At 35.5% G+C, this 16034-nt stretch overlaps 1 long non-coding RNA gene across 1 annotated transcript in view; it reads left to right on the top strand.

Moving 5' to 3' along the window:
- The window catches only part of LOC309828708, a 114798-nt gene extending 98980 nt beyond the window's left edge, over nt 1–15818 (top strand). Inside the window, exon 3 of the long non-coding RNA XR_014297347.1 lies at nt 15736–15818. This is a non-coding gene — a long non-coding RNA (uncharacterized lncRNA). The remainder of the gene's footprint in view (nt 1–15735) is intronic.
- The last annotated feature ends 216 nt before the right edge of the window (nt 15819–16034 follow it).

The raw sequence follows: 16034 nt of genomic DNA on the forward strand, positions 1-16034 counted from the left end.
CATCACAGAAGTTTTCATTCCTAGAAAAACACTGTGACCCGTTCTTTCCTGTGGCAGCCAATTAATTGGCTGGACCATATTAAACAGTGATAGAAAATTGATTGGAAGAGTTTTGAGCCCTGTTTTGATCCATCCCCAATTTATGTACATATACTTAATTGGGATTTTAAAAAGAGCCTTGAATAATGACACTCTAAAACTTATTTCCACAGTAAGAAAGAGTATTCTAAAAGTTCACTACACTTGGGATTGTCAGGTAGATTCATTTCTTACCTGTCATGAATATGTTAACTTTGTTTTCAATATTTGATAATTGGTTAGTATCAGTAAGTTTGAGTTTTCATTACCTTGTTACTTCTGGATATGTCTCTGGTAATATGGCCATCAGAGGGAATGAAAAGAGGAAAAATACCTGCAAGGTAATTATTTGGTATTATGGTAAAATAGCAACAATAAAATTGTTGCCGTAAATATGATTTTTTTTTTTTTTTACTTTAAGAGAAAATTCAGTAAACCCAACTGTGTATGAAAACGCAGCCAAATCAGTATACTAAATTAGTAACGCTAGCTAATCAGAAACAAACGTGCTTCATCATACTCCTTTGGGGTTTCTATATGGGTATTCTTCCATTTATATATATTTATTTTTTAACCAGACATACTGACTCTATATAAAAAATATATTTCCCTACCGTCATCTGCTTATAAGCCAGCTGCTGTTGTTGCTTTGATACTTTCCATTAAGACCTACTTGTTCTTTCCCAGAGGCACTGAAAATGTTCACTGTGGTGTGAGTCATACTGATGGCTCCTTTTTGTTAGAGGATGAATCAGTGTGGGTTACATAATTCCAGAATGGTTTAGGGGAGCAGAAGAAATGGCCTGTGTCTATCTTCTTATAGTTCAGTCCATTCCAGAAATCTATACACAAAAAGTAGTCTTTTCAATCTAGACCAGAGGCTTCTTCAAGCACTTTGATTGTCTTGGATTTACAGTAGAAGCAAAGCATGAATAGAATGGCCAACATAAAGTTATATTTCACATGTGACTATTACACTAGGATGATGATACGCCCTTTTTTCAACCTGTGTAAGAGAGAGTCAAATTAACTTAGTAAATTAAAAGATTATATCAAAGGACCTTAAAAGAGAAGAAAAAAATCTATTTTTGTGATTGGAGAAAATACAAAATTATACAGGGTAGGTGAATTTTTTGTCATTCAATTTTGTTAGAATGTAGCAAGCCAATTACATAAAATTAAATTTCAAGCTTGATTGATTTTTTAAATATTCATTTTAAACACTGTGTTTGGTGTTTATTATATTATACAGGAAATACCAAAGAAGGTCTGCTGCATCCAGGAATTAAATGAAACCTATACTGTCAATAGCCTAGCTGGGGCTTTCGATAAAGTATTATGACATTTCTATATTATGCAGCACCATAAAATGCTAAACATACATAGAACACAGGACTATAAGTTTCAAAAAACACATACTCGAAACTAGAGTGTTTGGCATTTATAGCTGGCTAGCACAGGAAGATAATGAGGAGTTTGATACCTTGGAAATCATAACTATGAAATATATAACAATAGTTTCCCATCAAGATGGATCATATATCATGCAATATTGGAGGATAATTCAAGTCTGCAATGCAATCTGCTTTTCATTTCACGTGCAGGGTGATGGAAGCCATAATTTACCCAGGTAATACTCATGTGGGAAATAGTGACAAATTTAGAGCAACTCGTGACAAAAAAAACCACATAGGAAAAACATGAAAGATTTGATGTCCTCTTGGCTCCCAACTTTTTTCCCCCGACTATTCTTGCCCTTCTCCATAAGTGGAAAATCTTTGTGTTAATACAGTTTCATGATGAAATACAAGTATTTCTTTAAAAATATAATAGGACATATACAATTATTGGGTAGTATTACCCAAATAGTTGATTGAGATAAAGTGGGATAAATCATTTACATGATAATATCAAGGTCTCCAGGAAAATCTGAATTTAAATAATTGTCTACTAAAATCACTTCCCATGTTAAGATGTGCAATGACTCTCCTCTTATACACCAATTATTTCTTTATCAGAAAACTCTTTTATGTCATATAGAAGTGGAGTTGAGGTGACATAGGACCAGCATTTCTGGATTTTGAAAAGAGCTAAATGACTGATATTCTGCCTTGATTTTTCTTTTCAAGATTTAATAAAATATTGAGAGACAGTAGGAAGCCAGGAGTAATTGTTAGTGAACAATAGAATAATCCTTTGTGATCTGACAAAATAGTGGGAACTCTATGGTCTTTTCTCCATCATCTGTGTGGGCTTTGGCCAGCTGTCACTCAGGTTCTCCATCTTGTACCTCTAGATGAAAATACATCTAGTTAAAGAGATGGTTAAGAGGGAGTTTGGCAGTGTGGACCTGAGTTCTAGCTCCATCTCTGACCTTATTTCCTTTTTTTTTTTTTTTTATAATATGCAGCTATCTCTCCACTTTAGAATTTATTCCTAAAAACTAAAGACACTATATAAACAATGGAGCTTTTCTCTTTTCCTTTTTTTTTTTTTTTCTAATTAGACTAAAGCTTACATTCCCAGCTTCATCTTCCTGAAAACCAAAAAAAAAAAAAAAAATAGTTTGAACCAATAATCAAGAGACGGGCCTACCTTTTCATATCTGATGACAGTGGAATCATTTTAACACTGTAACTTTCAGTGCTTCAGTTTTATGCTTCATTTGTACTTATAAATATGGTCATAGTGGTAGCAAAACATATTCTAGCCTTTCAATTATCAAAGCTAACATAAGAAAAAATAAAAATGAGGTTAATATAAATTCTCAATCATTTTTGTTTGGTGTTAAAATGTTTACTTTTGCAAATTTGTATTTTTTTAATTGTGGGGGGAAGACATTGTTTCAATTGACTTCGGTCAATTGACTTCGGATACTTCGGTTACTCTCACAGATAACACAGAAGGTAACATAAATTCCTGCATAAAATTCCAGTGAGAGAATGAATTTATGGTTACGACCAGGGGTCAGGGAGGTGGGGGGGCGAGTGTGTTGGGAGGAGGGATAGAATGGGAGTTTGGGATTGACATATACAGACTGCTATATTTAAAATAGATAACCAACAAGGACTGGATAGCACAGGGAAATTTGCTCAATATTCTGTAATAACCTAAATAGGAAAAGAAGTTGAAAAAGAATAGATACATGTATATGTATAACTGAACCACTTTGCTGTACACCTGAAACAAACACAACATTGTTAATCAACTATACTCCAATAGAAAATAAAAATTGAAAAAAAGTTATTTAAGCATACAGGACCATCTTCCCAGTGTTCTTTACAGATTTTTAAACTTACTTCCTCTTATTTTTACCTAGGGATTGTTTTCTAAAGAGATTAAAAAACCAACCAACCAAACAAACAAAAAAAACAGTTGTCAAGATGGTTGACATTTTGAATATTGTATTTTAATTTCATTATAGTCATTTTCCCCCTTAAAGTCAAGTAACCTTAATTTCTTTTACATTATTTTATGTCCTCTTTGCCAATTATGTAATCATTTCAGATATTCTACTTGAGTGTCTTTATACCTATTCAAAATCATTTCTTTCATCTTATTCACGCTTTTAAAAATTTTGAACACAAATAAAAAGTTGTATGACGTAAAAATAATACCAAAATTAAATCTTTTAGAAAAACTATCACATAGCAAGCACTCACAGAGAAGGTTTAGGTGAAATACGCTTACACTTCAACAGCAGGGCTTAACTTAGATTTACATGTTTACCTACTTATAAACACCCTGACTTATATCACAAAGGAATTGTCAGAGCTTAAAGAAAATAAACATAAAAAAGAAAAAACAAATAGTTGAGAGAGACAGAGTAAAGGGACTATAAGGGCTACACTTTAATAAACCTCTTGATATATAGAAGTATAAATATATGTAATAGACATACTACAGTTAATAAAGGGTATGTCACAAAGCTTTGGCCTCAAAGCTTTTGGCCATTAAAAAGGAACTAGTATCAATTACAAGAATCACAGTGTTCCTCAGATTTAAGAATGAAATCAAAATAGAAAACCATAATTCAGGAAAAAATATCCAAAACTAAAATTCTGAGAAATTTCTCTCATACCTTCTCATAAACAGGTATTGGATAATGAAATAGAAATATTCCTATAGTAAGTATAATGGCAGTTTTATTGGACCATTTCTTATGGTGCTTCTCAATACAGACAACTGGCATAAAGTTACTGGGCAATTTAGTGAAAACCAATAAAAATGGTGTCAGACATTTTGGTTCAATGACCATCTCTTGGTTTGATCCAAAGATAGAGTCAAATTATATAAAGGAATAAATATTTAACATCCAATCAAGCCTACATCTACAAATAATTCCCCATAGCCCACGTTTTGATAAGGATTAAATAGCAAAGACAAACATTTTCACCTGCCTGAAAGAACCTGTAGAGTACCTATTGGGTACTGCAGATTAAGTGCTGAATCGTACTCCTCAAAACTCAGTTAACAAAAATAGAGTCTTCATCTGCCTTTCTCATCTGAGATACAGTAGGACCTAATCTTTAGGAAAGGTATGGAGAAGAAATAATGCATTAGCCCAAAGGAATAAGTCAAATCCCCCCTTTTATTTAGGGACCATCAACCTTAAAAACATGTAGTTCTACTGTACTTGTGTGGAAATTCTCTCTCTGGTTAGCCACAGACTTCTTTAAGAGAGATAAACTCAAATTCCTGTAGAATCAGTGCTACTGATGTTAACAAAAGGTGGACATGGGCTGTGATATTCATGGCAAGATGTGTTTCAATAGAAGTAGTTGTTTTTAGTATATTTGAGGTCAGAACACCAATCACATTTAGTAACTATGAAAGTGATTTGAAATGCACACAGTGCTAAAAATATAGTTTTGATTTGTTTCGCTTTCCACAAAATTAAAAGTGAAATGCTACTACTCATTTGCCAGACATATCAACTATTTGGTCAAATTCATTTTGAGGGAATCTGGAGAATGTTCCATTGCTTTAAAACTTGCCTTTTTAGAAGAAAGAGTAGGCTTGCTCCCCATTCCCACACCCCAGGAGAGAAATGGTATAGAATAGAATTCTCCTGGAAAAAATTTTCAGGTCTGTATTCTCAAGGAAAAGTAATTTCTTATTTGCCCCCTCAACTCCCTTCCAGGGCCACACAGCAGTTTTGTTCTATTGCTTTTTTTTACCCCCTCCTGTAACCTTTCATTCTCACAGCACTGAAAGAGTTTAAACAAAAATGACTTTGTTTGGTTCTGCAGAATTAACACGACACTCAGGCTTATTTCTAATTGACTGCAGATGTTTTTTAAGCAGAGAAAAGCCTCAGCCTTGTGTGCATAATTCTTACACAGTCCTAATGGAGAGAAGTAAGTCCCAAATTAGCAACTTTTTAAAGTCAAATCTGGCTACGTGCTGCACAGACTTTGTTTTTTGTTGTTGTTTTTTGTTTTGGTTTGTTTTTTTTTTCAATTTTCAAAGGGTGTCCAGATAGAAGATGTTTAAAAATCTATACAGGGAAGGCCACCATGTTTCTAAGAAACTTACAAAAGAAAGAAAGCTAAACTAATCATTGTGGCAGTGCATTTATGTCTCCCCTCTGCTCCTCTGCCTTCAGAAACAGAACTTTAAAAATTTCACAAAAATGTTGATCTCTGCACAACAGAGCAATAAGCTTTGGAGGGAATGAGGTCAACTCAAGGGTTCTGTTTTGACTATCTTGAGTCTGAGTTGCTGACATGGACAAACTTGTGAAAACCAGCTGAAGAAAGGGACACTCTGTGTACTTTCGACTCCTGGCTTCAACAATTTGCCAGTAAAGATGTTACAACCTCACTGTTCCTTCCAGATCCAAGGCCATGTGTTTATGTGTTTAGAACAGCAAGTTTTGAGGCTGCTTATGCTGTCTTTTTAAAATATCACTTTGATTATTGAGAACCTCAGAATTAGGCAGTTTGTGTACAATGTCTCTGCTCCAGAGGCCTGACCGTGGGACTGACTAGGGAAAGAATGCACTGCACAGCCCAAGGAAATTTGTGTTTTAGGTAGAGGAGGTGTGTGTCCTATTTTCTTCTTTCTTTTCGGTAAAAATTTCAGGACAGTTAAGCAAACTTTCAGAATATATGATTGCATCTAATGTGAAAATACAGAATCCCCAGAAATTACACATTCATGATTGAGAACAAAACATTTGAGTGGTTAGAGGGAGGGGATAATAATGCTAATGAACAGATAGGTCAGCCCCTGGTTTATACTTGAGATTAGATTTAGACAGATAGTCACATAAAGAAGAGGATTCCTGACTTTCCCCAGCATCTTCAGATCCTCACTCAACCTGTTGACATAATATTCTAGCCTGGAGTCCACTTGCTGCCCTCCAATCACTGGGGTTTTTGTTAATTTCAGTAATACACTTGCATTTTTATAAAAGTTCACCTCCACGTACAGCATCAACACTAGGTTTTAGTGACCTAGAAAGCATGGATTTACCATGGATTTTGCCTCCACGGGATTATTTTCAAGGATTCGGTTATACAATCCTTCAGATTCTAATTTAGGTAGAGGAAGCATTCTTTGGCATATGGTTTAAAATAAGACTTTTCAGCGAAGCTTAACATTTTGGGGAGAAAGGACAGAAAGATATATTAATTTCCTTTTTTTGGTAATTTATGATAGACCTTCCAGGAAGGAAGAGTCAAAGTAGATTACAACTTTGAGAAGCTAGAAATGGAATCTGACTTCTAGAGAAGTAGTTCTTCTCTTGCTCAAGCAATGTTTATGAAAAGAGAAAAGTCGTGAGAGCGTGTCTTACTGCTTTTTTGCCACATTGTAGGAAATTGTTATTAATAAACTGTTTATCTCATGAAACATTAAAAATGTAGGAATCTCTGAAATTGCCTTTATAATAAGACACTGTTCCTGATAGTTGGGAAGTTTTAATGGGTTTAGCCCATCTCTATACATATGAGAAGATTTGGGGCTTTAATGATAAATAATTAGTATGATATCTAAAAGTGGAAATAGCAATATGAAAGTCTAGGAAAGAAGAATCGTTGGAGACATGAGAGATGTCTTTATAAATACCATACACTCAAGAGTTCTTACAGATTAAGAGATGTTAAACTTCTATATGCCAAGTATCATACCTATCTAACCTGTTATTTTACCAAGCAAAGGCCAAAAGGATTTGAATATAGGTGTTAACAAATTATAAAACATATTTAACATTTAGAAAGAAAGAAAACACCAAAAACTCTAGAAAACCAAACCAACACCTTCTTTCAAAGCTTGAAGGAAAAGGGGATTATTTTTGAAACATGTTCACATTCAAATAGCAGTAGAAAGACTTGAATTATCCGTAATCAAGGAAAACATTTTAAGCCAATTTCAGCCAAGAACACTAACTCAGAATATTGTAATTAGTGAATAGTTGTGTTTTTTTTTTCCACGCAATACCAAAGAGCTTGGGCACCTGACGTGTAGGGATTTATATCCATGAAACAAAGCCTTTCCTCAATGCCTTCGAAGTTCAATATTCAGCAGTTCCAAATGCACTTAATTTTTGGTTTCTTTTCCTTCAGGTTTTAGTCCCTGTTTGTTACCTGCTCTGTTTATTTACCTCTAAAGCACTATAATGAATAGCTTTTAGCTGAATAACATCGGCTTTTAAAGGGAATTCATAGGGTGCTATTCTCAGGTTATCTTGTAATTCACTGTTTTTAATGGATGGGTCTTTTTGTTGAACTAAGGATTTCCGACCTTTAAGACTGTTAGTATTTCTAGGTGATATTTACTCTGTTGATCTCTGGCTTTCATTGTCTCTTTGCACTCTTGGTGTGCAGTTTCTATGTTTAAACTAGTGATTTCATGTATTCTGAAACTAAACAATCTCTTTGGTTTGTATACTTTCTGGTCTGGGCCTATGGAAACACTCTCCTAATGTACGAGAGAGATGTTGAAATCTTGGTTTCAGATAAATTCTAGTGCTTCTTGTTGGAGGAGAGGAGTCCCTTGATGTAGCTTAACAACTCTTGATTTATTTTCTATTTGATTTTTGTTCATTATAGCTCATAATATCAGGTTTTGGCATTTCAGAAAGGAGGAAAAGAAAAAATGTCTACAAGATCTTCACACTGTGGTTTATTTGCTACTTTCTGGGAATGATCAAGGCTAAACTGGTACACCTAAAGTAATACTATTTATTCCCCAAGGATAATATCAGGTTACAAACTATCTACCAGATGGTTTGAGGTCAATTCTCCTAGGCTGGGGTAAGATTGAGAGGATATGCCTATAATTACCAGTGAAATATTGTTTAAAAAAATGCTTAAGGAGGTTGTAAAGGAAAGAATCAAATAAAGGGGTGTGTGAAAGTGGAAAGGGTCAGTGGAAGGAGCACTTTTTATCTTAATAATTTGTTCTACACTTATGGGCTCATAAGCCCATAAGCAAGGTTGAACCTTCAATGAACATCACCTGGAGTTATGAGACTCACCCCTTCTGCTCTCAGCCAGTCTGCCTGGATCCCTGTCCCATGGAATAGCCCCTGGAATGAGAAGCTGGAATGGGAGTGGCATGATGACTGTGATTCACTGCCCGCTAAAGTGGATGCTGTCCAATCTTCCCCAATGACTCCTATGTTAGCTAAGCAATACCGTTTGTGGAGAACATGGAAACCTCTCAGGAGTCTTCGAAGAATAAAAGCAGTAAGCAAAAGTGAGGTACTTAAGCAGTCCCAACAAGCAAGAAAATGCAACAAATACCATTCCATTTACTGGCTTTCAAAAATTGAAAAAAAAGGAGATTTAGCACCAAAGTGCATTTAAGAAAGAAAAATCAAGACAGCATAGCAGAAGCTGGGGGAGGAGGGAAGACATGGAGTAAAAATTCCCTCTGAGCCCATGGAAAGCAATAAGAGTTCTCATTTAACCTCAGAAAATGACTTGAGAATCACTTGCACTTTGAAACGATTCTAAATTGCAAACTAATTTCCCAGTGGGATATGTTGATGGCCTACTGTACACAGCATAAATAATGAGTTTGCAACCAGGACCCCAAATAAAGCAGTGCACGTTCGTGGAATTTATGAACATTTTTTTTCCCCAACTGACATTGCAATGTTAATGCTCCCAGTTAGGAGTTTTACTATGTCAGCAGGTGAATTCCCTAGTAGTAAATCGAGCTTTAATGGAACATGCTGGTAGGAATGATTATGCTGTTGCACTGTAAAACTCTGGTGTCAGTATTAGATTTCTAGAATACTTGGACACAGCCTGCTACCTACCCTGATTGCAGATGTTCTTGGCTGTTTGACTTTTAATGCTACACTTCAAATTGGCGATGACGAAGTAAGATTTCTAACTTATAAAGAATTTTAGACCTGGAAAATACAATAACATCTAACCAACCCTTCTTTTCTATACAAGAAAGAAATCTGAGGCTTGAGGAGTTACATAACTGGTTAGATGATACCCATTATAAGTGGGAGAACTGGGGTGCTAACCTAGACTCCTCTGGTCCTTTACTGCTCTGTTCCTGTCTCTCTTGAGGATGCTGCCTTTTGCCAAAAAAAAAGGTGAATGCAATAAATTTTATAAATGTGTTTAAGAAAACCAGACAAAAATATGAATCTGAAGTATAACTTCATAACAGAAAACAAAGCATACAACCTGTTATATCTGAATATTCAGACGTCTCTGACTGGGAAACAGGCATACAATGAGAAGTCTACAAGCAAGTAATAGTAATAATAAAGATATTACTAGACTGGATGTCACTGCAGAGTTTTTATGATGCCTATAAATAACTCATTGAGGTTAAGACCAGACGATCCTTACCTGCCTTCAAAAGTGAAGAAATAGAAACAATCAATGTTCCTTTTTTTTTTTTTAAGACATTTCGCCCTTAAATACTTAGCCTGTATCTCTTAAGAACCAGGATATTTTCCAACGTAACCACAGTATATTCATCACATTCAACACATATACAATACAATACTAATATCTAATAAATACTCCCTGTTAAATTTTCTCCAGTTGCCCAATATGGCCTTATGACTCCTTCCCCTCTCCCCTACCTGGATCCCATCAAGAACCATTCCCTTTATTTAGTTCTTATACTGCCTTATTTCATTTTCTTCTTCTTTTTAAATTTTTGATAAATTTTAAAAATAAAATAAAATTTATTTATTTTTTTTACAGCTGATTCTTATTAGTTATCTATTTTATACATATTAGTGTATGTATGTCAATCCCAATCTCCTATTCATCACACCACCACCACCACCACTTACCCCCCTTGGTGTCCATACATTTGTTCTCTACATCTGTGTCTCTATTTCTGCCCTGCAAACTGGTTCATCTGTACCATTTTTCTAGGTTCCACATATGTGCGTTAACATATGATATTTGTTTTTCTCTTTTTGACTTACTTTACTCTGTATGACAGTCTCTGGATCCATCCACATCTCTGCAAATGACCCAGTTTTGTTCCTATTTATGGCTGAATAATATTCCGTCGTATATATGTACCATATATTCTTTATCCATTCATCTGTTGATGGATATTTATGTTGATTCCATGACCTGGCTATTGTAAATACTGCTGCAATGAACATTGGGGTGCATGTGTCTTTTTGAATTATGGTTTTCTCTGGGTATATGCCCAGTAGTGGGATTGCTGGATCATATGGTAATTCTATTTTTAGTTTTTTAAGGAACCTCCATACTGTTCTCCATAGTGGCTATATCAATTTACATTCCCACCAACAGTACAAGAGGGTTTCCTTTTCTCCACACCCTCTCCAGCATTTGTTGTTTGTAGATTTTCTGATGATGCCCATTCTAACTGGTGTGAGGTGATACCTCATTGTAGTTTTGATTTGTATTTCTCTAATAATTAGTGATGTTGAGCAGCTTTTCATGTGCCTCTTGGCCATCTATATGCCTTCTTTGGAGAAATGTCTATTTAGGTCTTCTGCTCATTTTTTGATTGGGTTGTTTGTTTTTTTAATATTGAGCTGCATGAGCTGTTTATATATTTTGGAGATTAATCCTTTGTCCATTGATTCGTTTGCAAATATATTCTTCCATTCTGAGGGTTGTCTTTTCGTCTTGTTTGTAGTTTCCTTTGCTTTGCAAAAGCTTTTAAGTTTCATTAGGTCCCATTTGTATATTTTCGTTTTTATTTCCTTTACTGTAGGAGGTGGATCAAAAAAGATTTTGCTGTGATTTATATCAAAGAGTGTTCTTCCTATGTTTTCCTCTAAGAGTTTTATAGTATCCAGTCTTACATTTAGGTCTCTAATCCATTTTGAGTTTATTTTTGTGTATGATGTTACGGAGTGTTCTAATTTCATTCTTTTACATGTAGCTGTCCAGTTTTCCCAGCACCACTTATTGAAGAAACTGTCTTTTCTCCATTGTAATTGATGTTTCTTAAGAAAGGCTTATGTTCCTTGTGGCTTAGGAAGGTGTAGCCTGAGTATACTCAGCCATAATTCTGAGATCATTCAGGTGTGTCTGTACTGTGGAAGACATGTGGTTTCCTCCACAGGAGCGATGTCCAAATTCTTAGCCACTTATCCCAGTGTGTTTACTCTGCTACATGTTATGGATTCTGCCCCTCAAAGCAGTTCCATTTATACAAACTTTGTCAAGCATCCTGCCCTTCACATAGCTGGCAAATAGTGTTGCTTTACTGTACCTTCTTCATTAGACCCCCAAGCCTAAAAGTAAGATCTGAGTTCTTGCCCAGTGTGAGGATTGATGCCAGCATTTCAAAGCTGTCCCATCTGGACTTGGGGGTCAACCAGCAATCCTTACCTCATTGGTTCCTTTTCCTCCTCTTTCCATCAACTATTTTAGTCAACCCTCTTTTCAAATCCCCTACTTGATTTCTTCATCATCATTCTTTATAGATGAGCATCCTTTTCCATTTCTATAAAAAAGTCAGTCAAGAACACCTCAAACTGCCACCCATCTCCAGCACACTGTACCCTAGACCATCACCCTCTCCTTTCCTATACTTGTACTTCTATTGTCTGGATTCTATCACATTTTGCTCCAAAAGTTATCCACTCCTTTCATCCACCCTTTATCTTTCATCAGGCAAACATGTTTAAATCTCTTAAATCTGAGAGCCAGAAGAAAAGCAGAAACAAAAGACTTACTTGGCCATGTATCTCCCTTTAGCTCTTACTCTGCAAAACTTCTATAAAGAGCAACCTGCCTTCCTAGCACCTCCACACTTCTACCCCTTTCTTGTGAACACACACCTGCCACCCCACCCAGATACTTTTCACCAAAATTGTCCATGACTTTCCAGATACTCATGTCAAATAACATGTTTAATTCTTCAACCTACTAAGCTTCTCTGCTGAATCTGTCCCTGGAGAACATCTCCTCCTTCTTGTAACCCCTCTTCCTTTGGTATAGTGACTCTACTTTGTCCCGATTTTCCTGCAGCTGTTCTTGACAATTCTCAACATGTTTCCGTTTCTATCTGTTATATGTTGGTGTTCCTCAGGATTACATCATTAGTCTTTGTTTTTGTCCCATTTCACCTACTCTCTTTGGGTGAAAATATGGATCTCATGGCTGCAACTACCATTTGTATAACTCCCAGGTCTGCATTTCTAATCTAGACCTCTCTTCTGTGTAATAGACAAATATGTTCTACTGTCAACTAAGCTTCTTTTGCAGAAATTTACACATACATTTCTATCTATATAGATGCAAATCTGGAGACAACACCTTCTTAATTAAATCTACCTCATCCTTCCACGTTCTCATCTTGAGTGACATATTCATCCACCCAGTTGATTAAATCAGGTAACCCAAGGATGTGCTCTTTATTTCTCACTCTTCCTTAAATTTTCAATCCAGTTAGTGACAACAATTCTATATATATTCTTTCATCTTAATGTCTCTCAAATCTTCTGCTTCTTCACTATCCCAGCTCCACTGCCTTAGTTCAGACCAATCAGCTCCCTCCCAGATTATGGGTTACTGAAATGGCAAGCTAAGTGGTTTTCCTGCCTTACCTATGTCTTCCTCCTTTCCTTCCTCCCAATGTAGATAGTGAGATGAAAAATATTCTTTCAATGCTCCACATTACTAAGGTTAAAAAGCCAAGCTTCTTCATATGACATTGAAGACTCTGACATTTCTTGCCTCTCTACCCTACAGTCTGGAGCACATGCTAAATTGCCAGAAAAGTTTGGCCTCTCTCATCTCTATCACAGCATTTATATAGATCATTGTTCTTGGTGTTCATCTTCTCCCTTCTCCATAAGCTCCAAAGAGGGAGATAGGGACCATGTCTTTTAACACCTCACAATGCCTGGTTGCTAGTAAGTACTCAGTAATATTTCTTAAGCAAACAGATGGCCAAGTATCTAAAGTACATTATTATAATTGTGATCATACATTCTCAGGTATATGCTTTCATGTGTTTTTAATCTTTTTGTTCCATTTTATGCATTTACAAAATATCAAACGGTGCATTGCATTTCTTTTTCAATTCTTACCTAGCTCTTTAAGCTAATAATAAACGTATTAATTAGGAATTATTTTTTCTCAAGCATGTTTTATTACTTTGCATTAATTTACTTACTTAATTTCTTCAATAACTACATAGATAGTTATTCATCTTATCTCTATTTTATATGTGAGAAAACTGGTGCAGAGAGAGGAGCAGAGTGGACCTTGGAAGCCAGAGGGTGGGGAGTCCAGAACCCAGCTTTTTAACTGCTCTGACATCCTGCCAGAGATCAGTGTCACACTGCCTTGGGGTAGTGCTTCATCCTAGGTTTCCATTCTATTCATTATTATTATTTTTTTTTAAAATACCATTTATAATCTAGGATGATTCTTTTTAAGTTGAAGTATAGTTGATTTACAATGTTGTGTTAGTTTCAGGTATACAGCAAAGTGATTTAGTTATACATACATATATATACATATTTTTTCAGATTCTTTTCCCTTATACATTTTTTGTACACTCCTTAGAGCTTGATTTTCACAGGTTCAAGCATCAGTTGCAATACACTTCCCAACTTGAAGATGATGCCTCTTCCCAAGACTAGCCTATTCTTGTTTCTAGCAGTCTATAATATGTACATAGGTTGAAGAAATGTTTAAATAAAGTGTACTGAGAGGATTAAGAGAAATAGCCATGTATGAGTGGCAAAAACTATTAAAATCTAAAAGTGCTTAAACATTCCCTTCAGAATCCAAAGGCAGTAAAAGATATTTAAAGTATATTTAGAACATCTATCCAAAGGGTGCCGTAAAAGATATCTAACAGTGATGGAGCACCCTTGTGCATTTTTTGCTATTTGTTGACTGAATTACGAGTGAGGCATAGTCCAGTCAGTGCCCACGACATGAAGACCTCTCAATACGTTCATATACCTCCAGAGTCACATAATCCAGAAACCTCCAACTATTATAAAATCTTTAAAAATAAGGTTTAATATTTTTATTCTAAAATACATGCTTCCAAGTGCTAAGTTCTTTGTAGAGTATTATCACTTGTGTCAGGGTAATGGTGACAGAAGGAATAAATCTGTTCATTTGTTTATGCCCACAGTTGGAAACAAAGTGAGTATCAGCCAGCATAATTCAGTTGACATTATTCTAAAATCTCCTCCTCCCACATGAAGCAGGATTTCATATTTACAGAAAATATTTATCCCAAGCTGCAAGCAAAATTACATTGACTCTTTGTTTCAGACTCTTAATCACAATATTTAGGTAGGTTGCAAATGCCAAGTCAGGTGTCTTTCAACACATTGTAAGAATGAGGAATGTGGTGGAAAAGATTATACATTCTTCGAAGGGCTGCAATGATTTATTCAATTTGTAATGGATATCAGTGGGATAGCAGCATAGCCTGCACTTACCAACTTCTGACCAAGCAGATGGTCATTTTGTCACTGGCTAACTTGGATTGTTCAGGGTAGATCCATAACAGTGTGATCTGGCCACATTTGTCAAAAGAAGCTGAGGGAAGTGGGGCATTTGTTCACCTAGTCTTCACATTTGCTTGAATGCCAAGTGGAAAATACAAAGACATTTTATTGTCTGAACTGTGACTGTGTCCCGAGCTCTACAATGAAATTCAAAGTCAAATTACTCTCTCTTAACTCTCATCACAGCATGATTTTTAAATTAAAAATAAGTGTTTGCCCTTTCCTTTTTAGTTGCTAATTATCCCTGTATGTAAAAGGCATGAGAAGTTAAGCAGCAAAACCCAGTAATACAGACTTTTTTTTGGTGGAAAGTAATGTTTTAGATTAACTCATTTATTTCTTTTATAAGCCTTTGTTACTGATACCTACAATGTATCTGTCACAGAACTGGGCAACAGGAATGCAAATACAGAGATAGCTCCTCTGCTTTCAAGAAGGTTATTATTTCTTGGAGAAGACACAGAAAATTAGGTTACAGTGGAATATAAGTGCTTTGGCAGTAATATGAATAAACGCTATGGAAAACAAATTTTTAAAACTTACACATTTTGGGGTTTAGCTGATAGCCCTATAGAGAAGAAATCTTTGCCTTAATCAGTGAATAGAAACTGACCTTAAAAGGTGGGTTGCCTTGTATAGGAGTGCAAAAACATTGCTTCAAAATGGTCTGATCTATCTTTCAACTTCTGCAGCTACAGTGGAGGGTGACTATGGAATTGGGAAGGAGTGAAAAAGGAAGTGACCTTTCTACTGGATCAAAGGAAAAACCTGGAGGTAAATGACCTTGAGCTTTTATCTCAGAAGTTATTTTTATTTCATCTCCATTTGAGATTTATAAATCTCTACCCATCACAGACGTGAAGTTGGGATGCATTTGCAGACATTTCAAGACACTGGAAAGATTTCATACCTTTCAATGGCTACAAACATTCCTTAGATTTAGGCAGTAGAAATTAGGAATCAGATTTATCAAAATGATTCAAACAAAGAA

Source organism: Grampus griseus (genome assembly GCF_964374135.1).
Source record: "Grampus griseus genome assembly, chromosome: 10".
Taxonomy (NCBI): Eukaryota; Metazoa; Chordata; class Mammalia; order Artiodactyla; family Delphinidae; genus Grampus; species Grampus griseus.